A 24,174-nucleotide genomic window follows, 5' to 3' on the forward strand; every position below is an offset into this window, starting at 1 on the left:
ACTCCTGCCCGCCAGAGAACAACCCCCCTTTGACTGTAATTTTCCTTTACCTACCCAAATCCTATAAAACAGCCCCACCCTTATCTCCCTTAGCTGACTCTCTTTTCGGACTCAGCCCGCCTGCACCCAGGTGATTAAAAAGCTGTATTGCTCACGCAAAGCCTGTTTGGTCGTCTCTTCACATGGACGCGCATGACATTTTGGTGCCATGACTCGGATCGGGGAACCTCCCCCTTGGGAGATCAATCCCCTGTCCTTCTGCTCTTTGCTCAATGAGAAAGATCCACCTACGACCTCGGGTCCTCAGACCCACCAGCCCAAGGAACATCTTAGCAATTTTAAATCAGGTAAGCGGCCCCTTTTTAACTCTCTTCTCCGACCTCTCTCACTATCCCACAACCTCTTTCTCCCTTCAATCTTGGTGCCACTCTTCAATCTCTCCCTTCTCTTAATTTCAATTCCTGTCATTTTCTGGTAGAGACAAAGGAGACACGTTTTATCCATAGACCCAAAACTCCGGTGCCGGTCATGGACTCAGGAAGGCAGCCTTCCCTTGGTGTTTAATCATTGCGGGGACTCCTCTCTGATTACTCACCCACGTTTCAGAGGTGTCTGACCACGCTACAGGGATGCCTGTCTTGGTCCTTCACCTTTAGCGGCAAGTCTTGCTTTTCTGGGGGTGGGGCAAGCACCCCGACCCCTTCTCTCCCTGTCTCTACCCCTTCTCTGCTTTTCTGGGGGAGGGGCAAGAACCTCGACCTCTTATTTTTGCACCCCAACCTCTTATTTTTGCGCTCTGACCTCTTATTTTTGCACCCCAGTCCCTTATTTCTGCTCCTCGACCCATTTCCTGCTTTTCTGGAGAGCAAGAACCCCCGAACTCCTTCCCTCTGTGTTTCTACTCTCTTTTCTCTGGGCTCGCCTCCTTCACTATGGGCAACCTTCCACCCTCCATTCCTCCTCCTTCTCCCTTAGCCTGTGTTCTCAAGAACTTAAAACCTCTTCAACTCACACCTGACCTAAAACCCAAATGCCTTATTTTCCTCTACAATTCCGCTTGGCCCCAATACAAACTCAACAGCAGTTCCAAATAGCCAGAAAACAGCACTTTCGATTTTTCCATCCTACAAGATCTAAATAATTCGTGTCGTAAAATGGGCAAATGGTCTGAGATGCCTGATGTCCAGGCATTCTTTTACACATCGGTCCCTCCCTAGTCTCTGTTCCCAGTGCAACTCATCCCAAATCTTCCTTTTTTCCCTCCCGCCTGTCCCCTCAGTCCCAACCCCAGGCGTCACTGAGTCTTTCTAATCTTCCTTTTCTACAGACCCATCCAACCTCTCCCCTCCTCGCCAGGCCGAGCTAGGTCTCAGTTTTTCCTCAGCCTCCACTCCCCAACCATATAATCCTTTTATCACCTCCTCTCCTCACACCGGGTCTGGCTTACAGTGGGTCTGGCTTACAGTTTCGTTCCATGACTAGCCCTCCCCCACCTGCCCAGCAATTTCCTCTTAAAAAGTGGCTAGAGCTAAAGGCATAGTCAAGGTTAATGTTCCTTTTTCTTTATCCGACCCTCCTAAATCGGTTAGCGTTTAGGTTCTTTTTCATCAAATATGAAAAACTTAGCCCAGTTCATGGCCTGTTCCGCAGCAACGCTGAGACGCTTTTCAGCCCTAGACCCTGAAAGGTCAGAAGACTGTCTTATTCTTAATATGCATTTTATTTTATTACCCAATCTGCTCCCGCCATTAAATAAAACCCCCAAAATTAAATTCCAGCCCTCAAACCCCACAACAGGACTTAATGAACCTCGCCTTCAAGGTGTACAATAATAGAGTAGAGGCAGCCAAGTAGCAACTTATTTCTGGGTTGCAATTCCTTGCCTCCACTGAGACAAACCCCAGCCACATCGCCAGCACACAACTCCAAACGCCTGAACCGCAGCTGCCAGAGGTTCCTCCAGAACCTCCTCCCCCAGGAGCTTGCTACAAGTGCTGGAAATCTGGCCACTGGGCCACGGAATGCCTGCAGCCCGGGATTCCTCCTAAGCTGTGTCCCATCTGTGCAGGACCCCACTGGAAATCGGACTGTCCAACACGCCTGGCAGCCACTCCCAGAGCCCCTGGAGCTCTGGCCCAAGGCTCTCTGACTGACTCCTTCCCAGACCTTCTCAGCTTAGCGGCTGAAGACTGACGCTGCCCCATCACCTCGGAAGCCTCCTGGACATTACAGATGTTTTGGGTAACCCTTACAGTGGAAGGTAAGTCCGTCCCCTTCTTAATCAATACGGAGGCTACTCACGCCACATTACCTTCTTTTCAAGGGCCTGTTTCCCTTGCCTCCGTAACTGTTGTGGGTATTCATGGCCAGGCTTCTAAACCTCTTAAAACTCCCCAACTCTGGTGCCAACTTGGACAACATTCTTTTATGTACTCCTTTTTAGTTATCCCCACCTGCCCAGTTCCCTTATTAGGCCAAGACATTTTAACTAAATTATCTACTTCCCCGACTATTCCTAGGCTACAGCCACACCTCATTGCCACCTTTTCTCCAGTTCAAAGCCTCCTTCGCATCCTCCTCTTGTATCCCCCACCTTAACCCCTAAGTATAAAATACCTCTACTCCCTCCTTGGCGACTGATCATACACCCCTTAACATCTCATTAAAACCTAATCACCCTTACCCCACTCAACGCCAATATCCCATCCCACAGCATGCTTTAAAAGGATTAAAGCCTGTTATCACTCGCCTGCTACAGCATGGCCTTTTAAAGCCTGTAAACTCCCCTTACAATTCCCCCATTTTACCTGTCCTAAAACCAGACAAGGCTTACAGGTTAGTTCAAGATCTGCACCTTATCAATCAAATTGTCTTGCCTGTCCACCTCATAGCACCAAACCCATATACTCTCCTATTCTCAATACCTCCCTCCACAACCCAGTATTCTGTTCTGGATCTCAAACATACTTTCGTTACTATTCCTTTACACCCTTCATCCCAGCCTCTCTTCGCTTTCACTTAGACTGACCCTGACACCCATCAGGCTCAGCAGGTTACCTAGGCTGTACTGCTACAAGGCTTCACAGACAGCCCCCATTACTTCAGTCAAGCCCAAATTTCTTCCTCATCTGTTACCTGTACCAAGGAAAATATCTCCTTCCAGCCTCACAGGCCCATTCTATTCTGTCATCATTTCATAACCTCTTCCATGTAGGTTACAAGCTGCTAGCCTACCTCTTAGAACCTCTCCTTTCCTTTCCATCATAGAAATCTATCCTCAAGGAGATCACTTCTCAGTGTTCCATCTGCTATTCTCCTACCCCTCAGGGATTTCTCAGGCCCCCTCCCTTCCCTACACATCAAGCTGGAGGTTTTGCCCCTACCCAGGACAGTCAAATTGACTTCACTCACAAGCCTCCAGTCAGGAAACTAAAATATCTCTTAGTCTGGGTAGACACTTTCACTGGATGGGTAGAGAGGCCTTTCCCACGGGGTCTGAGAAGGCCACCGTGGTCATTTCTTCCTTTCTGTCAGACATAATTCCTCAGTTTGGCCTTCCCACCTCTATACAGTCTGATAACAGACCAGCCATTATTAGTCAAATCACCCAAGCAGTTTTTCAGGCTCTTGGTATTCAGTGAAACCTTTATATCCTTTACTGTCCTCAATCTTCAGGAAAGGCAGAATGGACTAATGGTCTTTTAAAAACACACCTCACCAAGCTCAGTCACCAGCTTAAAAAGAACTAGACAATACTTTTACCACTTTCCTTTCTCAGAATTCAGGCCTGTCCTCGGAATGCTACAGGTTCCAGCCCATTTGAGCTTCTGTGTGGACACTCCTTTTTATTAGGTCCCAGTCTCATTCCAGATACCAGACCAACTTGGACTGCACCCCAAAAAACTTGTCATCTCTACTGTCTTCTGTCTAGTCATACTCCTATTCACCATTCTCAAATACTCATACATGCCCTGCTCGTGTTTACACTGCCGGTTTACACTGTTTCTCCAAGCCATCACAGCTGATATCTCCTAGTGCTATCCCAAACCGCCACTCTAAATTCCCTCTTAAAGTAAATAAATAATCGTTGCTAGCAAGGCTACGCTGAGCCTCCTTAAGCACTCTCTAATTAGACGTCCTAGGTCCTCCCAATTCTTAGTCCTTTAATACCTGTTTTTTCTACTTCTCTTATACAGACCTTGTGTCTTCCATTTAGTTTTTCAATTCATACAAAACTGCATCCAGGCCATCACCAATCATTCTATGTGACAAATGCTCCTTCTAACAACCCCACAATATAGCCCTTTACCACAAGATCTTCCTTCAGCTTAATCTCTCCCACTCTAGGTTCCCCTGCCGCCCCTAATCCCGCTTGAATCAGCCCGGAGAAATATCGCCCATTCTCTCTCCATACCACCCCCCAAAAAACTTTTGCCACCCCAACACTTCAACACTATTTTATTTTTCTTATTAATATAAGAAGGCAGGAATGTCAGGCCTCTGAGCCCAAGCCAAGCCATCACATCCCCTGTGACTTGCACGTATATGCCCAGATGGCCTGAAGTAACTGAAGAATCACAAAAGAAGTGCAAATGCCCTGCCTTGCCTTAACAGATGACATTCCACCACAAAAGAAGTGAAAATGGCCAGTCTTTGCCTTAAGCGATGACATTACTTTGTGAAATTCCTTTTCCTGGCTCATCCTGGCTCAAAAAGCTCCCCCACTGAGCACCTTGTAACCCCCACTCCTGCCCGCCAGAGAACAACCCCTCTTTGACTGTAATTTTCCTTTACCTACCCAAATCCTATAAAACAGCCCCACCCTTATCTCCCTTAGCTGACTCTCTTTTCCCCGGACTCAGCCCGCCTGCACCCAGGTGATTAAAAAGCTTTATTGCTCACACAAAGCCTGTTTGGTGGTCTCTTCACACGGACACCAAGTTGCAAGATTACTTCCTGAGGGTCAGTTGTATGCAAAGCAAATACGAGGGTAAGATCATCTGCCACATCAAAGGTTCAAAAAAATCTAGGGGATGGGTGGGAAAAATAGGTAAATTGTAATACATGGCAGAATGTGACATGTGCTCCAAAACAGCTACACAATTCAGATTATAAAGGTCATTTCTAGATGGGCACAGTGGCTCACACCTGGTGGCTCACAGTGACCCCAGCACTTTGGGAGGCCGAGGCAGGTGGATCATTTGAGGTCAGGAGTTTGAGACCTGCCTGACCAACATGGCGAAACACTGTCTCTACTAAAGATAAGAAAAAATTAGCTGGGTGTGGTGGCGCGTGTCTGTAGTCCCAGCGACCTGGGAGGCTGAAGCAGAATCACTTGAACCTGGAAGGCAGAGGTTGCACTGAGCCAAGATCATGCCACTGCACTCCAGCCTGGACACAGACTGAGACTCTTTCTCCAAAAAATAAATAAATAAATAAATAAAAATCATTTCCAGTTGGTAATCAGAAAAGGCTTCATATAAGTGGTAGTATTTAATATGGAGCTTAAAATATGTGTGAAAGGTGGGAAAGAAGAGCATCTTGTAAGTTGCCTGAAGAAAGGTGTTATATTAGAAGAGGTGTCATAATAATTTATTGAGCCCTTACTATGTACCAGATACTCATGAATTAACTCACTGAATGAAACATAACATAAACCTATGAAGTAACCCCCTGAGGGAGCAGTTCTCCAAGTGTTTCTATACATATGTGACAACTGTTGTCCTGGACTATCTTTTCAAAAATATTTGTATGCAAACACCGTAAAAGACTAAAGATTGTGTCTTCCTCCAGTGCAGAGGACAGAGTCGCTTCCTGACTAGGATAATAAAGAAAATGTCTCCCTCTAGGCCAAAGGGTGGGCAGATTTGCTGCAGCCTGTTATGAGACTGAAGGTTCCTAAGCTCAGGGTTCTTCAACTGTGACACAAACCCACTGTGTACACAGATCTACCTGGGCCATTTTCCATCTACCCCATGGAATTTGGGGACAAGGGAAACCAATGGGAACGTGAAGCTCATGCTGCCTACTGTCTTGTGAATAATAAAGTCTTTTGTCTCTGACATAGGAATCTCGTGCCTTCTGCTAGTTTCTATGAAAATGGGGCAGGCTAACTCGTTAGCTTACAAGCCGGGTAAAATCTCAGACCCTTTACAGTTCTTGACAAAAGTACAATTATTGTCACTAGCTATAGAGAAAGAGGCAGAGAGATTTGATGACTTGCCTAATATAGCTAATAAATGGAAGAGGAGCTGACATTCCAGCTCAGGCACTCTGTCTCTAGAATTGAACTCTTAACCAGTACAGAAACTCTTATTAATTGGCCTCAGCCTGTGATGTGTCATGGAAGTACAGTCTGTAAAAGCAAAGTGGAGTTTTGCCTTGAATGTTAGACTGAGGTATTTGTACGAAATTCTTAATGGAGAAGTGTTTTTTGGTTTGGAAAAAGCCAATAAATCATGTTGTTTCTTTGTCTGAAACCCTCCAAAGATTTATCATCTCACTTGGAGTAAAAGCCAAAGTCCTTATAAGCCTTACCTCATATTATGGTGGACAGCCTTTAAGGTGGCCCTTTAATGATCCCCGCTTCTTGGTATTCACGTTCTGTATAATTCCCTCTCTTTGGGCTTAGTGACTTGCTTCTAATAAACAGAATATGGCAGCAAGCCAGCCTGGCCAACATGGTGAAACCCTGTCTCTACTAAAAATACAAAAATTAGCCGGGCATGGTAGTGCATGCCTGTAATCCCAGCTACTCAGGAGGCTGAGGCAGGAGAATCATTTGAACTTGGGAGGTGGAGGTTGCAGTGAGCTGAGATCTCTCCAATGCACTCCAGCCTAGGCAACAGAGCAAGACTCTGTCTCAAAAAAAAAAAACAAAAACAAAAACAAAAAAAAGCATATGGCAGCAGTGATGGGCCATCACTTTAAAGATGAAGTTTCAAAAAGACTGGTTTCTATCTTGTGTGCTTTTTCTCACTCTCTCCAGAGGAAGACAGCTGCCATGTGGTAACACAGTCCTGTGAAGAGTCCCATGTGGTGAGAGAGGTGGTTGGGAGTGAGCTTGGAAGTGGATCCCCAACCCTTGTCCCCAAACTGAGACTTCAGATGAGACTGCAGCTCTGGCCAACAGCTTCACTGCAACCTCACAACAGACCTTGAGCCACAAGCACCCGGCTAAGCTGTGTCCACATTCCTGACCCACAGAAACTGTGATATAACAAATGTTTGCCATTTTAAACCACTAAGTTTTGGTGTAATTTGTAAGAAGCAACAGATAATGAATACACTACTCCTCCCCTCACCCACTTCCCTCTGTCTACACTGACTTCCTTGCTGTTTCTGGAACATACCAGCTTTGCTCCTACTTCAGGACCTTGGCACTGGCCATTCCGTCTTTAGAAAGCTCTTTTCTCAGACAGCTTTGTGCCTCTAGCACACCCTATCCCTCCTTCCTGACTTATAGGTGCCACCTTCTATACAAGTGATTTTCTTTCTTGTCTGACTTTCCCACTGTCGGCTCCATGGGGCCAGGGATTTTTACCTGTTTGGTTCACAGCTTTTCCTTCAGTGCCTAGAAGTGGGCTTGGTACATGGGTTGGTATCGAGTAAACATGTGTGGTGAAGTGAGGGAGAAAGATACGTCTAGAGCTAGATATGTTGGGTTTTAGGTACCTGTGGGATTTTCAAGTGTTGTCACATGTGAAGGCAGGATCAGAGAGCAGGGGGCAAAATAGGGGGAAGTGTGATACCGAAACACAGGGAGAGGGACTCCACAGTAGTGAATGCTACAGAGAGGCAGGGAGGTCATTTAATATAAGAAACAGAAAGTGACTGTGACATTAAATAACATCAGTTTCAAGACTGTGTTGGAAGCAAAGGCTAGATTAGTGAGCAAGGGAAGGAGATGGAGGTGAAGAAGAGCCAGTAGTAAGAGTTACCTTCCAAGGAATGAGGCTGTGAAGAGTGGAGAAGAGAGCAACGGGTGGAGGGCTTATGCTGGGAGGGAACTTTCTAAAGACAGAAGAGAGAGAGCCTGTGAATTCTGAGAGTCAGGACTGAGGGGAGTTGTGGCCTTGGTGCAGCAGGACAGAATGTGACAGAAAACCTTTTGCTATAGATGCTGGACTTTGGACCAGCAGCATCAACATCACCTGGGAGATTGTTAGAACTATGGGATCTCGACCTGTTCCAGACCTACTGAAGCAGAATTCGACATTAAGGTTCCAGATGATCTGTGAGGACATTAAATTTGAGAAACTCTGGTTAAGAGCACAGCGAAGAGGAGTAAGGAGCAGGAAGAGCAACTTGTTTGTGGAAATGGCAGGGTCAGCTCATGATGGATTCAGGTGGATTTAACATTTGGAAATTCCGGCCGGGTGCGGTAGCTCAAGCCTGTAATCCCAGCACTTTGGGAGGCCGAGACGGGCAGATCATGAGGTCACGAGATTGAGACCATCCTGGCTAACAAGGTGAAACGCCGTCTCTACTAAAAAATACAAAAAACTAGCCGGGCGAGGTGGTGGGCGCCTGTAGTCCCAGCTACTTGGGAGGCTGAGGCAGGAGAATGGCGTAAACCCGGGAGGTGGAGCTTGCAGTGAGCTGAGATCCGGCCACTGCACTCCAGCCTGGGCGACAGAGCGAGACTCCATCTCAAAACAACAACAAAAAAAAAACAAAAAACAAAAAACAAAACAAAACAAAAAACCTTTGGAAATTCCAGCAGGAAGTAAAGGGAATTCCTACCTTGTGGCCTCTCTTTACTCCAAAGAGAGCCCAGGAATCCAGATAGTCAGCTGACAATGATGATCCCCATCATAATAGCTACTGTGTGTTGAGTGGTGTGCTTTGTGTCAGGTGGTGTTCTCGATGCCTTATATAAATTATCTCATTTAATACTCTAGCAACCTTACAAAGTGAGAATTATTATCCTCATTTTGCAGAAAAAGATAAATCACTAGGTTTATCCAACTAAGAAGCAGAGAGTCAAGCCAGGATTCATTTTTCACCAAAGTCCATGCCCCCTTTGTTATGCCCCATTGCTGCTGCTACACCCTAGTGGTAGGGGAGGTGGGAGAGAGAGCACGAGGATTGAAGAGAGGGATGGAATCTTGAAATAGAATGCAGAAGGGGATGGGAGTGGGAGCTTGTTCGGGACTTTTGTATTAATCAGGGTTCTCTACAGGGATGGAACTAATAGGATATATATATTAAGGGGAGTTTATTAAGTATTAACTTACATGATTACAAGGTCCCACAATAGGCCATCTACAGGCTGAGAAGCAAGGAGAGTCAGTTGAGTCCCAAAACTAAGGAACTTGGAGTCCCATGTTTGAGGACAGGCAGCATCCAGCATGGGTGAAAGATGTGGGCTGGGAGGCTCGTCTCGTCCTTTCACATTTTTCTGCCTGCTTTATATTCTAGCCGAACTGGCAGCTGATTAGATGGTGCCCATCCACATTAAGGGTGGGTCTGCCTTTCCCAGCCCACTGACTCAAATGTTAATTTCCTTTGGCAACACCCTCACAGACACACCCAGGATCAATACTTTGCATCCTTCAATCCAATTACGTTGACACTCAGTATTAACCATCACAGGACTCAGACTTGGGAGAGTGTTAAAGGCCCAGCTAGGATTGGAGATGATGATTTTGTGAGTGGCATCAATCTGCATTAATATGCTTTTCAGCAATAGTGCTTAGAATCTCAGGTGTGGTAGCAGAGAAGGAAGGATTAATGTGGAACTTGGATGCTCTAGGTAGAGGGTGGAAGGACTGAGGTGTGTGTCAGAGTTCAACATAGACTTCAGATATCAAATGGAACAACCTCTTCTGTGAAGTCCCATCAGTGACAGTGTGAACTTGGATTGCAGGTAGCGGTGGGAACTAAGAGCTGGCAGTCTGGATTGTGTTCAGCACTCCAAACCAAAAGTTAACGGGAAGTTGTTTTCATGCTTCTGAAAAGTAATTGCAGAGAGTGAGTGAGATTAATAGAGATGATCTGTTGTTGGTACACAGAATAGTTTGTGAAAGCTGGAGGGTAGCTGGGAAGTTCCTAAAGAGCTCCAGGTGGGTGGTGAGAGAGGCTGGAGTATGGCCCTGCTTTCCGCATTACCGGAGTTGCCTGCTCAGGATGGCCAGTCCACACCCTAAGCTGAGTGTTGCCCCTGGTCACAGTGCTTTGCATCGGCCTCCCTGCTTACCAAGGACAGATCGCTTCTGATGCACACAGCCTGTGAGAGCTTCTAGTCCTCAAAAAGACAGTGCCTGAGTCTTTCTAAAGTGAGAGAGGAGACATTTTCCTTGGGTCATGCTCTGCTAAGAAAGCTGCACAGTAAGGTTGCTTGTCTTGAAGTATTAGGGAATTTGACAAGGCCTCTCACTTGTTCACAAGCATGGTCTCTTCCTCCATGCAATACCTGCACCAGGTTAGGTGAGGTAAGATGAGCTCAAATATCAATTGTTGTGTTGAACCCAGAATCATCGCTCCCTCTAACTCCTGCCTCCACTGCTACCTGTGGGTCAGTGTGTCAGACTCCTTTTCTTCCTGATGGTGATATCTGTTCCTTATTGCTCATTTGATTTTATTCAGTGCCTACTCTGTGCCTGGCTTTGTTCTACATGCTGGGGATGTGGTAGTGAACAAAGATGTCTGCCCTTATGGAGTTTAGCAGTTAATGAGGGGCAGACACAATAAACAATAGGGGTAATAAATAAGTGTGGTATATAGAATGTTAGAAAGTGATAGAGATATTTACGGCCGGGCGCGGTGGCTCAAGCCTGTAATCCCAGCACTTTGGGAGGCCGAGGCGGGTGGATCACGAGGTCAGGAGATCGAGACTATCCTGGCTAACATGGTGAAACCCCGTCTCTACTAAAAATACAAAAAACTAGCCGGGCGTGGTGGCGGGCGCCTGTAGTCTCAGCTACTTGGGAGGCTGAGGCGGGAGAATGGCGTGAACCCGGGAGGTGGAGCTTGCAGTGAGCCGAGATCACGCCACTGCACTCCAGCCTGGGAGACACAGCGAGACTCCGTCTCAAAAAAAAAAAAAAAAAAAAAAAAAAAAAGTGATAGAGATATTTACACAAAAAAGGAATTGTAGGTCAGGGCACAATGACTAGCCCTGCTGTCCCTAAGGCCCTGAGTACTGGCACTGCCAAGCTTCCTTTCCCAAGATCTGATGACACCTCACACAAACCCCTTGATGCAAACACACACTAAGGGTGGCCCTTGCGCCACCAGGGTTGGCCTGCCCTGTCATGCTCTTTCCTGTAAAATGTTTGGGTTCATGGGAGCTGGACCAAAGAGTAGAACAGGTGACAGACAAGATAATGCATTAGTTTATGGTAACTGGTGGGAGTGCAGATTTTTAGGGAAGGGATGGCTGAGTCCAGGCTATCCTATCCTGCCCAGGTATCAAGGGAAGGTGTGGTCAGACAGTCCACTGCTGCTCTGTGAGTAGGACTCAGTGTCCCTGAGAACTGGCCTGGAGATCCATTACGATGCTAAAGACAACATATTTTTCTATTTTTTGAGAAGCATTTTTGGGCCAAGGAGGAAATGGAATTCAAAAATTGATCTGTGAAGTTTCTATGTTTGGATGTAGGTCCACATAGGAGGAAAAACCCTGCTTCAGTCTATTCACTTGTAGCAGAGCAAAATAAATCCATAACTCCTCACTGAAGCTATAGGGAGGGAGAAACTGACAAGTTCCCTGTGAACAAGAGATAGCGTATAGAAATCAATTGTGCTATACCCATGGTTGCTATTTTCAAAGATTTATGAAATGTTATTGCTAGTCTCTTTAGCATACTGTCTTCTTTTTATTTTATTGAATGCAGTAGTAGGAGGCTTTTGATTCTCCTGCCTGGTCCTCTCCCATCCCCAGGAATATAACTTTCAAGGAGAAAACACTGAACTACTCCTGATTTCATTTCCAATCTGTAGAATTCCCACTGTCCCCACTGTCCCCACTGTCCTCAACATCTGCATTTTGTGCAAATTTTTTTTTCACACACATTTTACACATTTTACGTGAAGCTTTGCTGCAGTAAGTGTTACTCCAGGGGCTGGTCTTTGGGGATTCTATTTTGCCAGAATGAGTCTGGCCCTTGCCCTTTAAAAAAACAAACAAACAAAAAGAGCCCAATCATTGTCGATAGAATATTTACTTAAAAATGTTCCTCCAATCATGGGTTAAACATACTGCTTCTACATGATGGATGTTATGTAAGTAATTTTGAGGCAGAGTGTTTTTAATCAGCCAAATCTCCGCTTCATAAGGATCTAGGTGGTGCCCCTCCAGTTGCCGAGGGGACTGACCTGCTAATCCCATCCATCTCAGAACATGGTTTGTCTGTAGTCCTGATGAATTTGCCATGCCTTTCACTGGGGTAAATCTGAGTCCTACATATAGATTAATAAAGCACCAGCCATGCTTATCTTGCTTCCCAAAAAGAACAGACTCAGCGACTCCTCTGGCTTCATGGATCTGCAACTACTTGGTTCGGAGACTATTCTCTTTTCCCTGATAGTATAGCTTTGGAGAATATTAACATATTTCCAGCTCTGTGTACATGTATTGAGAATTATATAAACTAGCTTCACAATATATAAATTGCTCAATAATTAGAACAAGCATCTCACATCAAAATAAGCAATTCAAATTTCGTCTACTACCCAAATGCAAAATCCTCAAGTGTGCTGAGTTATGAAATTATGCAAACACAGAAATTAGCATTTTAAAAGTTGTCAACTGATAAAAAGTACTGTATGCTGTTGGTTTTTCCTGGGTATGCTTTAGTAACAGTAAGTAATAAGATAATTAGCACAGATACATTCCATCAAGTAAGATGTAGTGGGAAGTAGGAAGCTATTTAAATTCATTTGAGAGAGCTACCACAACTGGGAAAAGAAACATATGTAGGTACCTCATTTTTGTTTTTAAAGACCTATAGTGAGTTTTTGTTTAGAACTTGAGAGTTACTTGACCACCTGATAGAGGGTATTCAGTTTTGTTAACAGAGCTCAGACTTGCTATATAAACACAAGGATCTCTATCTTGGCCTCTTCTGTAAATCAGCTCATTCAGCAATTGGACATGGTGAATACACTGGAAGTAAAATTCCTTTTTTTTTTTTTTTTTTTTTTTGAGACAAAGTCTCGCTCTGTCGCCCAGGCTGGAGTGCAGTGGCATGATCTCGGCTCACTGCAAGCTCCACCTCCTGGGTTCACACCATTCTCCCGCCTCAGCCTCCTGAGTAGCTGGGATGACAGGTGGCCACCACTACGCCCATCTAATTTTGTTTTTGTATTTTTAGTAGAGATGGGGTTTCACTGGGTTAGCCAGGATGGTCTCGATCTCCTGACCTTGTGATCTGCCTGCCTCGGCTTCCCAAAGTGCTGGGATTACAGGCGTGAGCCATCGCGCCCGGCCTTGGAAATAAAATTCTTGAGGTGGACATTGGTTGTTTGACCTAACATCTCTAGCCCTTCTGCTGTGGTAGAGTCTCCTCTTTCCTTTGCAGGTGTTTGGATGTGGCTGATCTCCCCGGTCTGCCTCTTTCCAAATCAATTTGAACACATGTCCTGGGCCTGGCCCCCCTTTCCACACCCAGAGTGATTAATTAGTTCAGGAGTGGGCACAGGACCCAGGCAGGGCTGAAGTTCCTCTGGGAGATCTGAGATACGGACACTGGAAGAGGGACAGCCCTTTGTCTTTTGGGATCTTGAGTTCTACTTCATGGATGCAGGCTCAGGGCTGGCAGTGGCCACTTTACCAGCACTGATAATGTCACCTCCTGAGAATAAGCAGCACTGAACCACAGGGAGAAAGAAACAGCAGCCTAATGACATCACTGGACCCCAATAAATTGTCTTTTGGTCTACGCTGGTTTGAGATAGATTTTTTCTGGTGCTTGTATTTAAATGAGTCCTTACAAATAAGTAACTTACACAGTTGTCTCTCTCCCTGCTAATCGTCAGCAATTTCGCTCCACACCTGCACACAGTGAAGGGCACGTAGGGGTTGTTAGCAACAGAGGTCTGAGGTATGAACATCAGCCTCTTGGATGGGTCTAGTATATCATGTATTAGGCCATTAAGTCCTTTTGAGCCACTAAAAATATATGGAGATTCCTGAAGGAATACCTGCTTGTATGACGTGTGTGTGTGTGTGGTATGTATGTATGTGTGTGTGTGTGTGTATATTTGTGTATAGTTTTCCATTATGTTAATGTTAGCTAGAGGTGAAACAAGCTAAGTATGCCAGTATAATGTGTGAGGCACTCACTGCTCATTAATGAAGTAAACAGTGGCATTTGTGAAGAAGTATGGGCAAGGAACTCAGCAAGCACGTGGGTGATTTCCCACCTACATCAGAAGAAACATGAAAGAGCAACTCTTAATTATAACCAAATATTAGCTTTGGCTCCTGGGAACTCATCATCCCGTCTCAAGGTCTATATTTATGAAAATTTAAGCAATGTCTTAAAACATGTTAATTTGTTCTTTGTTTATTGCTTTCCCTGACAGATTAATTTATTCCAAGGGACTTTGGTTCTCAAGCGCTAATATATCGATTGGGCCCATGTACGACATAGCTAACAGCCTGGGGAGGAGATTTTGGTGGAAAACAAAAGTCTTTCTTGTAGTTTTCCTTAGGTAATTAACTTTATATTGTGGGCCCTGGAATGCTTCCAGTTTTCTCTGGATTTGCATCTCTGACTTTTAGATCAATGGTTAATTTCATGAGAGGCTGGAAGTGCTGAAACACACACACACACACACACACACACATATACTCTTTCTCTCTCTCTCTCTTGCTCGCTCTCTCTCTTTGGGCTTGAATAAGCCAGTTGAAGCATACTGGGACCATAAGCAAAGTTAAAAGGTTTTTTTCCTATTGGGTGATGTCTTTCTGAGCGCATCTACGCAAAGGACATTTAAACGGTAATAAGAATCTGTACCACCTCTGGAGAAGCAAAGGAGAGGATAAGAGAAATGCTGTTCATCATTAATGGGAACTTCTCGTGGTTGACTTTTGGATCTTTCAGTCTTGTATAATTCCACTGGGAAGTCAAAGTAATGCTTACAAAGTACTTACATCCTTTTAATGTCTATTAATTGATTATCAGTTCTTTCGTTGCCCATGAACTGTACTCAGAAGTCTGTGGCACTTACATATTATAAATATCTGTATCTTGTAGAAAGAGAAGGTACGTAGCAAGTAAGTAATAAAATTACCCCAGAATCCATATGCTCCCAAACCATTCTGATGTCTGTAACTCTTCTTTTTTCTTTTTCTTTTTTATTTTTTGAGATGGAGTCTCACCCTGTCATCCAGGCTGGAGTGCAGTGGCCCAATCTCAGCTCACTGCAACCTCTGCCTCGCCTGTAACTATTCTTTACATCATGGCATTAACTTAGAATAGGAAACCTCCAGAAGTGTACCTGTCCCCAAATTTCAGGCAACTTCATAAGCATTTCTGGATTTTGTCTATAGGTATCCTTAAATGTGTACAAGTTTAAAACAGAACATCAAAAGTCAGTGACCCCTAATTATATTACTTCTCCTTTACAAAACATATCTTTCAAATCAACAAGCAAAGCAGAGGGATTTCTGTTATTCTTTAGAATTCCTGATTTCTACAAGCTTTGTTCCTTTACCTAGAGCTTCTACTAAATACAAGAAACCTACATTATTATGAAATGTTAAGCACAGGTCAGAACACTAATGTAGGTATTTTTACCATATAATATTGCATTTATGAATAGGCTAAATGGCATAAGCTTAGTCCTATTTACTGCTAGGATGTATATTAATAACTAAAATGTAGCTAGCTACTACCAGGTGAAAACATTAGCTGCTCAGGCTAACTGGGATAGTCTGTATTACTTTTACACTAAATATCTGTGTTCCGACCCCTGAAGTGCCTCTCCCAGCAGAAAGATTCACTTCTCTACCCTGCTGAATTCAGGAATGGTGGTGTCACTTCCTTTGGCCAGTGAAATGTGGGCTAAAAGGGTATGTGTATTTGTAGATAGAAACTAGAGTGTGGTTTGCCAAGTCTCTGCCATAACCCCCAGGATGATCGAGATGAAAACTGCTGTATCAGCCTGGGTTCTGGAGTGAAGAGGACACAGAGCAGAGCCGCAGCCGACCCACGTAGCATAGCACAAGTGCGAAAGAAACCTTTGTGGTTGTAAGCCACTAAGTTGTGAGGATTCTTTATTTCTGCATCATAATCTAGTCTATCCCAACTGATACAATAGCTTAAACTAAATATGTGAGTTTGTACCTTTTCAAATTGTTGTTTGGTAGTAACAAACTCTCTAAAAGCAATAATCTCATACAATTTGACTTATTATAACTGGGAAAAATAGGAATACAAATTTCTACTTATGAATGCTTTTCCTCCAAGACTATAATTATTAAGAGAAGAGCATGTTTATTACTTGTATTTTATTTTGTTTTATTTTTTGAGACGGAGTTTCGCTCTTTTTGCCCAGGCTGGAGTGCAATGGCGTGATCTGGGCTCACAGCAACCTCCACCTCCCGGGCTCAAGTGATTCTCCTGCCTCAGCCTCCCAAGTAGCTGGAATTACAGGCGTGCACCACCACGCCCAGCTAATTTTGTATTTTCAGTAGAGACAGGGTTTTTCCATGTTGGTCAGGCTGGTCTCGAACTCCTGACCTCAGGTGATCCACCCACTTTGGCGTCCCAAAGTGCTGGGATTACTGCGCCCGGCCTGTGTTTTATTTTTATAAGGAACATCATAGCAGAGTTAGATAAAATGTTGCAAATATTTACGCATTCCTAAAGCCACAACAATACTCATCACTGATTGAACATCCTCCATGTGTCACTTTCTAGGAATGTATTAGGTGGGCAAGACAGACATGACTGATACCTTCATGGAGATTTTCATTCATTCTAGTGATGAAGTTTCACTATAAACAATAATTGCAGGCGAGGAAACAAATAGGTTGTTTTAAGTCAAAATTACAGGGGAAAAGGAACTCAAGGATATGGTGGTGGGTGATGGCCTCTCTGAAGAGTTGATGGTTGAGGTCTGAAGAATGAGAAGAGTGTTCCAGGCTGAGGGGACAGCATAATGCAGATGCCATCTCCACGTCCCGGAGGCAGATCAGATCTGCCCAGTGCAGCTGGACTGTAGTGAGGAAGGGGATCATGATGTGAGGTAAAGCTGAAGAAATGGAGTATGGACAGGTCATACAGAGCTTTGATGGCCAGGGAGGGAGTTTGAATTTTTCTTAAAGTCAGTGGGAAGCTATGGAAGGAAAATGTGAAGAAAGAAAACATGAAGCAGTTTATTTCTTCAACACTGATCGCCGTCTCTGGTGGGGGTCCCATATATGTAATGACACCAGAGGCGAAGTGAGGGGACCAGTGAGGAGGCTACTACAGGTCAGAGGTGATGGTTATCTGGACCAGGATTGTGGCAGTGAAGAGGAAGAGAAACGGACAAAATCAAGATGTATGCAGAAGGTCAAAACAGAATTTGCTGATGCACTAGATGTGGAAAATGAGGGAAAGGAGAGACCATCAAGAATGGCTCCCAGGCTTCTGGCTTGGATCCTTGGGTGGACATTGGTGCCACTCCTTCTTTTTTTAGACGGAGTCTCACTCTGTCGCCCAGGCTAGAGTGCAGTAGCATGATCTTAGCTCGCTACAACCTCTGCCTCCCAGGTTCGAGTGATTCTCCTGCCTCAGCCTCCTGAGTAGCTGGGATTACAGGTGCCCACCACCACACCTGACTATTCTTTTTTTTTTTTTTTGTATTTTTAGTAGAGATGGGGTTTTCCCATGTTGTCCAGGCTGGTTTTGAACTCCTGACCTCAGGTGATCCGCCCCCTTTGCCTCCCAAAGTGCTGGGATTGCAGGCATGAGCCACCGCACCCAGCCAAACATGATACCACTTATTAAAACAGGAAATACCAAGGGAGGATTAAGTTTTCAAGACATGAGGGGATCAAGAGTTCCGTTCTAGACACGCTAAGCATGGGATACCCTGGAAACATTTGAGTGGAGATATCAAGTAGGAAGCTCTGTTTATGTCTGAAATCCAGAGAAACAATCTGGGCTGGACATATGAACTGGGGCATCGTCAACATATCAGTGGAATTTCAGGCTTGGAGAATAAATATAAAGGGAGAAGAGAAAAGGTTCTCTGATGCCTAAGGAACTCTGGCATTTAGAGGTTTGAGAGGAAACAAAGAGCAGCCATGAGGCTGGGGGAAAGCCAGAAGGGTGAGTCTTCACAGAAGCTGAGAAGAGAGTGGTTTAAGAAAACCATGGGTCAGCCTGGTCAAATCCTGCTGAGAGGCAGAATGAGAAAACGACAGAGAAGACCCTCTGGATCTGGCAACCTGGAGGTCTTTGGCAACCCTGATAATGTGTTTCAGGACAGGGATAGGACCCAAAGGGTTCTCTAGGGGGAAATACAGATAACAGGTATAGTAAAAAATGTTTTAAAATTTGGCTAAGAAGGGGATAAAAGAAGAAAGGTGAGGGAGGAGAAGCCTAAATTAACTGAGTATTTATATTAAAGAGAGAGTATGAAAAATCCTATAAGTGATTGAGTTTACCTGGAAGCTACCAGATTGTTTTCTACCATCAGCAAAAATGGAGACTTGAGAACTAGTTAACTTGCTATACATGTGCGCAACTGCACTGTGTGGCCTCTTTCTGGAATACCATGTTCCTTAATGGTCACCTTCTCTTCTACTTTCTTTTCTCACATATCTGGAAGGAAATTGTTTGGGTTGCTTTAATTATTACAGCTTTTCTATCCCTGCTTTGTCTTTTTTTGTTGCTTAAGTTCTGAATGATATGCAGTCACTGAAGAATGTTCTTCTGTTTCAGAAAGGGTTATTGTTCCTCTCTAACTCAAAAGTGCTGACCTAGCTGGTTTCTGTATCTGTTGATATAGTTCACTTCCCTCTTCGCTTAAGGGTCATTAAATGAGGGTAAAATTTCATTATACATTTTATTTTTAAAACGTTTAATTAACAGTTTTAATTGAAAAAATTCACACACTTTAGGTATAGAAAAAAAGTTAAATAGCACAAAAGATGATGAATAAGTAGGTCCTCCCCGGAACCCTAGCCCTTGCTCCAGAGGAAACTGTTGCCATTGCTGTCTTGTGTGAACTATTCTATATACATAAAATTCTAAGGCTACATCTCCTGCCTGTAAAACAAAAATAAAAATAAAAACAAAACCCTCAAATGTGAGCATATTTACACACTCTGTGCCTTGCTTTTTTCATATTTCAATATAACATGGAGGCTTTTGCATAAAGTCAAGCATCGCTTAACAATGAGGATATGTTCTGAGAAATGTGCCATTAGACAATTTTGTCTTCGTTGGAATAACCTATAGTGTACTTACACAAACATAGACGGTATAGTCTATTAGATACCTAAGCTATATGGTATAACCTGTTGCTCTTAGGCTAAAAACCTGTATAGCATGTTCCCATACTCAATACTGTAGGCAATTATAACACAGTGGTAAAAAATTGTGTATCTAAACATATGTAAACTTAGAAAAGGTACAGCAAAAATATGGTATTATAATCTCATGGGGCCACCATCCTATATGTGGTTCATTATTGATCACAACATTGTTATGTGGTCCATGATGATATAGCTATGTCATTCTTATTCATGGTTCCATAGTATTCCATTTTATGGATGTACCATTATGTTAACAAGTTTCTATTGATGAATATTTATGTTTTTCTAAGCATTTTAAAAACGAAACCAAAAATTTTCTTGAATGATTAAACAAAACCTTTGCCTAAAAGCACACAAAACCTTTACCCAATATGAAGTAGACAACTGTCATCCTAAAACCCAAAGACAATTGGATTGGGAATAACTACTGTTTTCCTATTTTGTGGTAAGAAAAGGTGGCTGATGTTTGTGTGACTCTTTCATCTATGAAATCTGGGGATATCAGCGACACTAATCTATGCCATCGGAATAATGAGAAGAGAAAAAACATGAAAGTTTTAAGATGTTTAGAGAAACAATCTTTTAGAATAAAAGAAATATTCTATGGGCTATCAAATTGCTTATATAGCAAATGCATAGTATTTTGTATTTTCCTTTTCTTTTTCTTTTTTTTTTTTTTTGAGATGGAGTTTCACTCTTGTTGCCCAGGCTGGAGTGCAATGGCATGATCTCGGCTCACCGCAACCTCCGCCTCCCGGGTTCAAGTGATTCTCCTGCCTCAGCCTTCCTAAGTAGCTGGGATTACAGGCACGTGCCACCACACCTGGCTAGTTTTGTATTTGTAGTAGAGACGGGGTTTCTCCATGTTGGTCAGGCTGGTGTCGAACTCCCGACCTCAGGTGATCCGCCCTCCTTGGCCTCCTAAAGTGTTGGGATTACAGGCGTGAGCCACTGCGCCTGGCGGAAGTCATTCTTAAAGATTTTGTCTTTTATCCCATGGGCTCTGGGGAGACATTGGAGCTTCTGATTAGGAGGATGACATATAGTAATTGGCAGTGGCATGCAGAATAATTTAGAGGAGAGAGAGAAAGAAGAGAATCAAAAAAGACATTATAATAGTCCAACCGAGGTGATGAAAGCCTTGGCTGGAGTGGGAACAGCAGAAGCAAAAAGTGAAAAGGACCTAAGAGTGAATTTAACTGTTTTTCCTGCGCTAGTACACTTGAGAAGATAAATCCTATTAATAAACAGTGATGCACTCTGTATTCAAAACATTGTTATAAGTGCAGCAGAAAACCCAAATTAAAAGGCTAAGTTATTACAGTATATCGCTATAAATCATTAAACTATATAAAAACAAGGAAGGGTAATGTTACAGAGCGGAGAGGGTGAGGAGGCTATGCCTGGCTCCCACTCTCACAGCCACTGCAGTACATTGAGCTCCATAGAGACAGTGCCAGGGCAAGTGAGAGCCAGATGGGCACTGGGCGACTCTATGCCTTGCTGAGGAAAAATAACATGGGCAAAGGAGACCCTAACAAGCAGAGAGGCAAAATGTCATCATATACATTTTCTTGTGTAAACTTGTCGGGAGGAGCATAAGAAGAAGCACCCAGATGCCTCAGTCAACTTCTCAGAGTTTTCTAAGAAGTGCTCAGAGAGGTGGAAGACTACATCTGCTAAAGAGAAAGGAAAATTTGAAGATATCGCAAAGATGGACAAGGCCCATTATGAAAGAGAAATGAAAACCTCTATCCCTCCTAAAGGGGAGACAAAAAAGAAGTTAGAGGATCCCAATGCACCCAAGAGGCCTCCTTTGGCCTTTTTCCTGTTCTGCTCTATCACCCAAAAATCAAAGGAGAATATCCTGGCCTGTCCATTGGCGATGTTGTGAAGACACTGGGAGAGATGTGGAATAACACTGCTGCAAATGACAAGCAGCCTTGTGAGAAGTAGCCTGCCAAGCTGAAGCAAAAACACGAAAAGGATACTGCTGCATATCGAGCTAAAGGAAAGCCTGATACAGCAAAAGAGGGAGTTGTCAAGGCTGAAAAAAGCAAGAAAAAGAAGGAAGAGGAGGAAGATGAGGAAGATGATGATGAGGAGGAAGATGAAGAAGATGATGGATGAATAAGTTGGTTCTAGCATAGTTTTCTTCCCTGTCTATAAAGCATTTAACCCCCCTGTACACAACTCACTCCTTTTAAAGAAAAAACAATTAAAATGTAAGCCTGTGTAAGATTTGTTTTTACACTGTACAGTGTCTTTTCTTGTATAGTTAACACACTACCAAATGTGTCTTTAGAGAGCCCTGTCCTGGTGGTATTTTCAATAGCCACTAACCTTGCCTGGTACAGTATGGGGGTTGTAAACTGGAGTGGAAATCTCAAGCAGGTTCTTCTTGGTGCACAGCACAAATTAGTTATCTATGGGGATGACAGTTTTTTATCTTTAGTTGTCTCTGATCCAGCTTATATGAAATAATTGTTGTTCTGTTAACTGAATACCACTTTGTAATTGCAAAAAAAAAAAAAAAGTTACAGCTGTTTTGTTGACATTCTGAATGCTTCCAAGTAAATACAATTTTTTTTTATTAGTATTGTCCTTTTCATAGGTCTGAAATTTTTCTTCTTGAGGGGAAGCTAGTCTTTTGCTTTTGCCCATTTTGAATCACATGAATTATTACCATGTTTATTCTTTCATATAGTTAGCTAGTAACAAGCTTTTGTCTACATACCCTGCATATCATAACAGGGGTAAAGTTAAGTTGAGATAGTTTTCATCCATAACTGAAAATCCAAAATCTTGATCAGTTAAGAAATTTCACATAGCCCACTTATATTTACAAACTGAAGAGTAATCAATCTACTCACAGCATGGGATTATTAGAAGCAAACATTTTGAAAGTCTGTCCTTGAAGGACTAACAGAAAAGGATGCTCTATCCTTTACATGAGGACTCTGTTCTTTAACTCCCATTACCATGTAATGGCAGTGATATTTTGCAGTTCTCATGTTAAAGAAGACTTGAGAATGTATCCCCAAAAGCGTGAGCTTAAAATACAAGACTGCCAAATTAAATTTTTTGTTGACATTAGTCTCAGTGAAGACTATGAAAATGCTGGCTATAGATGTCTTTTCCCATTTATCTAAATATGGACTGCTCAAGAAATGAGACTTTCCATTAAAAGTATTTTTAATTAATTGGGCCAGCTTTTAAAATAGGGTATACATTTCCTATATTACGGTTTGCCCCTTTATAAATCCAAGTAGATAGGAGGAAGGCACTTAAACTTTGCATTTCAGTATGAATTGTTCAATTTATTTGAATGATTTTTGTTTACAAAACCCAAACTCATTCATTAGTCATGTTTATCTGCTTAGCAGTTTAGGGAACAATTTGGCAATTTTGTGGTTTTCGAGATTATCATTTTCTTAAAGTGCCAGTATTTTAAAAGTGTTCTTATAATTTTTTTTTTTTTTTTTTTTGAGATGGAGTGTCACTCTGTCACCCAGGCTGGAGTGCAGTGGCACGATCTTGGCTCACTGCAAGCTCTGCCTCCTGGGTTCACACCATTCTCCTGCCTCAGCCTCCCGAGCAGCTGGGACTACAGGCGCCTGCCACCACGCCCAGTTAATTTTTTGTATTTTTTTAGTAGAGATGGGGTTTCACCGTGTTAGCCAGGATGGTCTCGATCTCCTGACCTGGTGATCCGCCCGCCTCGGCCTCCCCAAGTGCTGGGATTACAGGCGTGAGCCACCACGCCTGGCTGCGTTCTTATAATTTTACATGCTTTTGTGATGGAGTGTTGTTTTGTTGTATAATTTTGACTTGGATTATTTCCATTTGCATTTGTTTATGTAATTTCAGGAGGAATACGAACATCTGAGTCCTAGATGATACTAATAAACTAATAATAATAATTAAAAAAAAAACAAGGAAGGGCTTATCTTCAGAGTTCTCTGCTGTTTACATCCAGTGGACCATTTCTGCATTCCTTCATTACTGCCTTCCCAGAGCCATCACTGCCATAAGAAGCAAGGCAAGATCTCCAGGGGGGGGAAATAATCAACAATCATGGCTGACTTATGAAGTTAATAATTTTTGCTAGATAAATCCTAGACAGTTTAAAGATAAACATTTTAAGGATATTTGTATTAAATCTAAATATTAAAAAATTTGAAAAGTGATAAAAGCAAATATGGGTGAATATGTAATCGCAGGGTGGGAAAGATTTTTCTAAGCATGAGGCTAAGGGTGAGCACTCTAAAGTATTGAGCTGAGTACATCAAAAAAACCTTTTTTTTTTTTTTTTGTCTGGGCTGGAGTTTCACTCTGTCGTCAAGGTTGGAGTGCAGTGGCACAATCTCGGCTCCCTGCAACCTCCGCCTCCCAGGTTCAAGCAATTCTCCTGCCTCTGCCTCCCAAGTAGGTGGGATTACAGGTGCCCGCCACCATGCCCGGCTAATTTTTTGTATTTTTAGTAGAGACGGGGTTTCACGATGTTGACCAGGCTGGTCGCAAACTCCTGACCTCAAATGATCCGCCTGCCTCAGCCTCCCAAAGTGCTGGGATTATGGGATTACAGGCAAAAAAAACAAAAACAAAAACAAAAACCCTTTTAACAGTAAAAACAAACAAGCAATAACAAATGGAAAAAAGATACTTGGAACAGCTATATTTGACAACAG

General features: G+C 43.2%; 1 protein-coding gene and 1 pseudogene across 1 annotated transcript in view; one reads left to right on the plus strand and one right to left on the minus strand.

Moving 5' to 3' along the window:
* MYO3B (myosin IIIB) overlaps window positions 1–24,174 on the minus strand; it is a 498,102-nt gene that overhangs the window by 26,464 nt on the left and 447,464 nt on the right. The gene's annotated exons all lie outside the window — the stretch shown is intronic.
* Window positions 21,002–21,613, plus strand: LOC126933123 (high mobility group protein B1-like; annotated as a pseudogene).

Source organism: Macaca thibetana, chromosome 12, assembly GCF_024542745.1.
Source record: "Macaca thibetana thibetana isolate TM-01 chromosome 12, ASM2454274v1, whole genome shotgun sequence".
Taxonomy (NCBI): Eukaryota; Metazoa; Chordata; class Mammalia; order Primates; family Cercopithecidae; genus Macaca; species Macaca thibetana.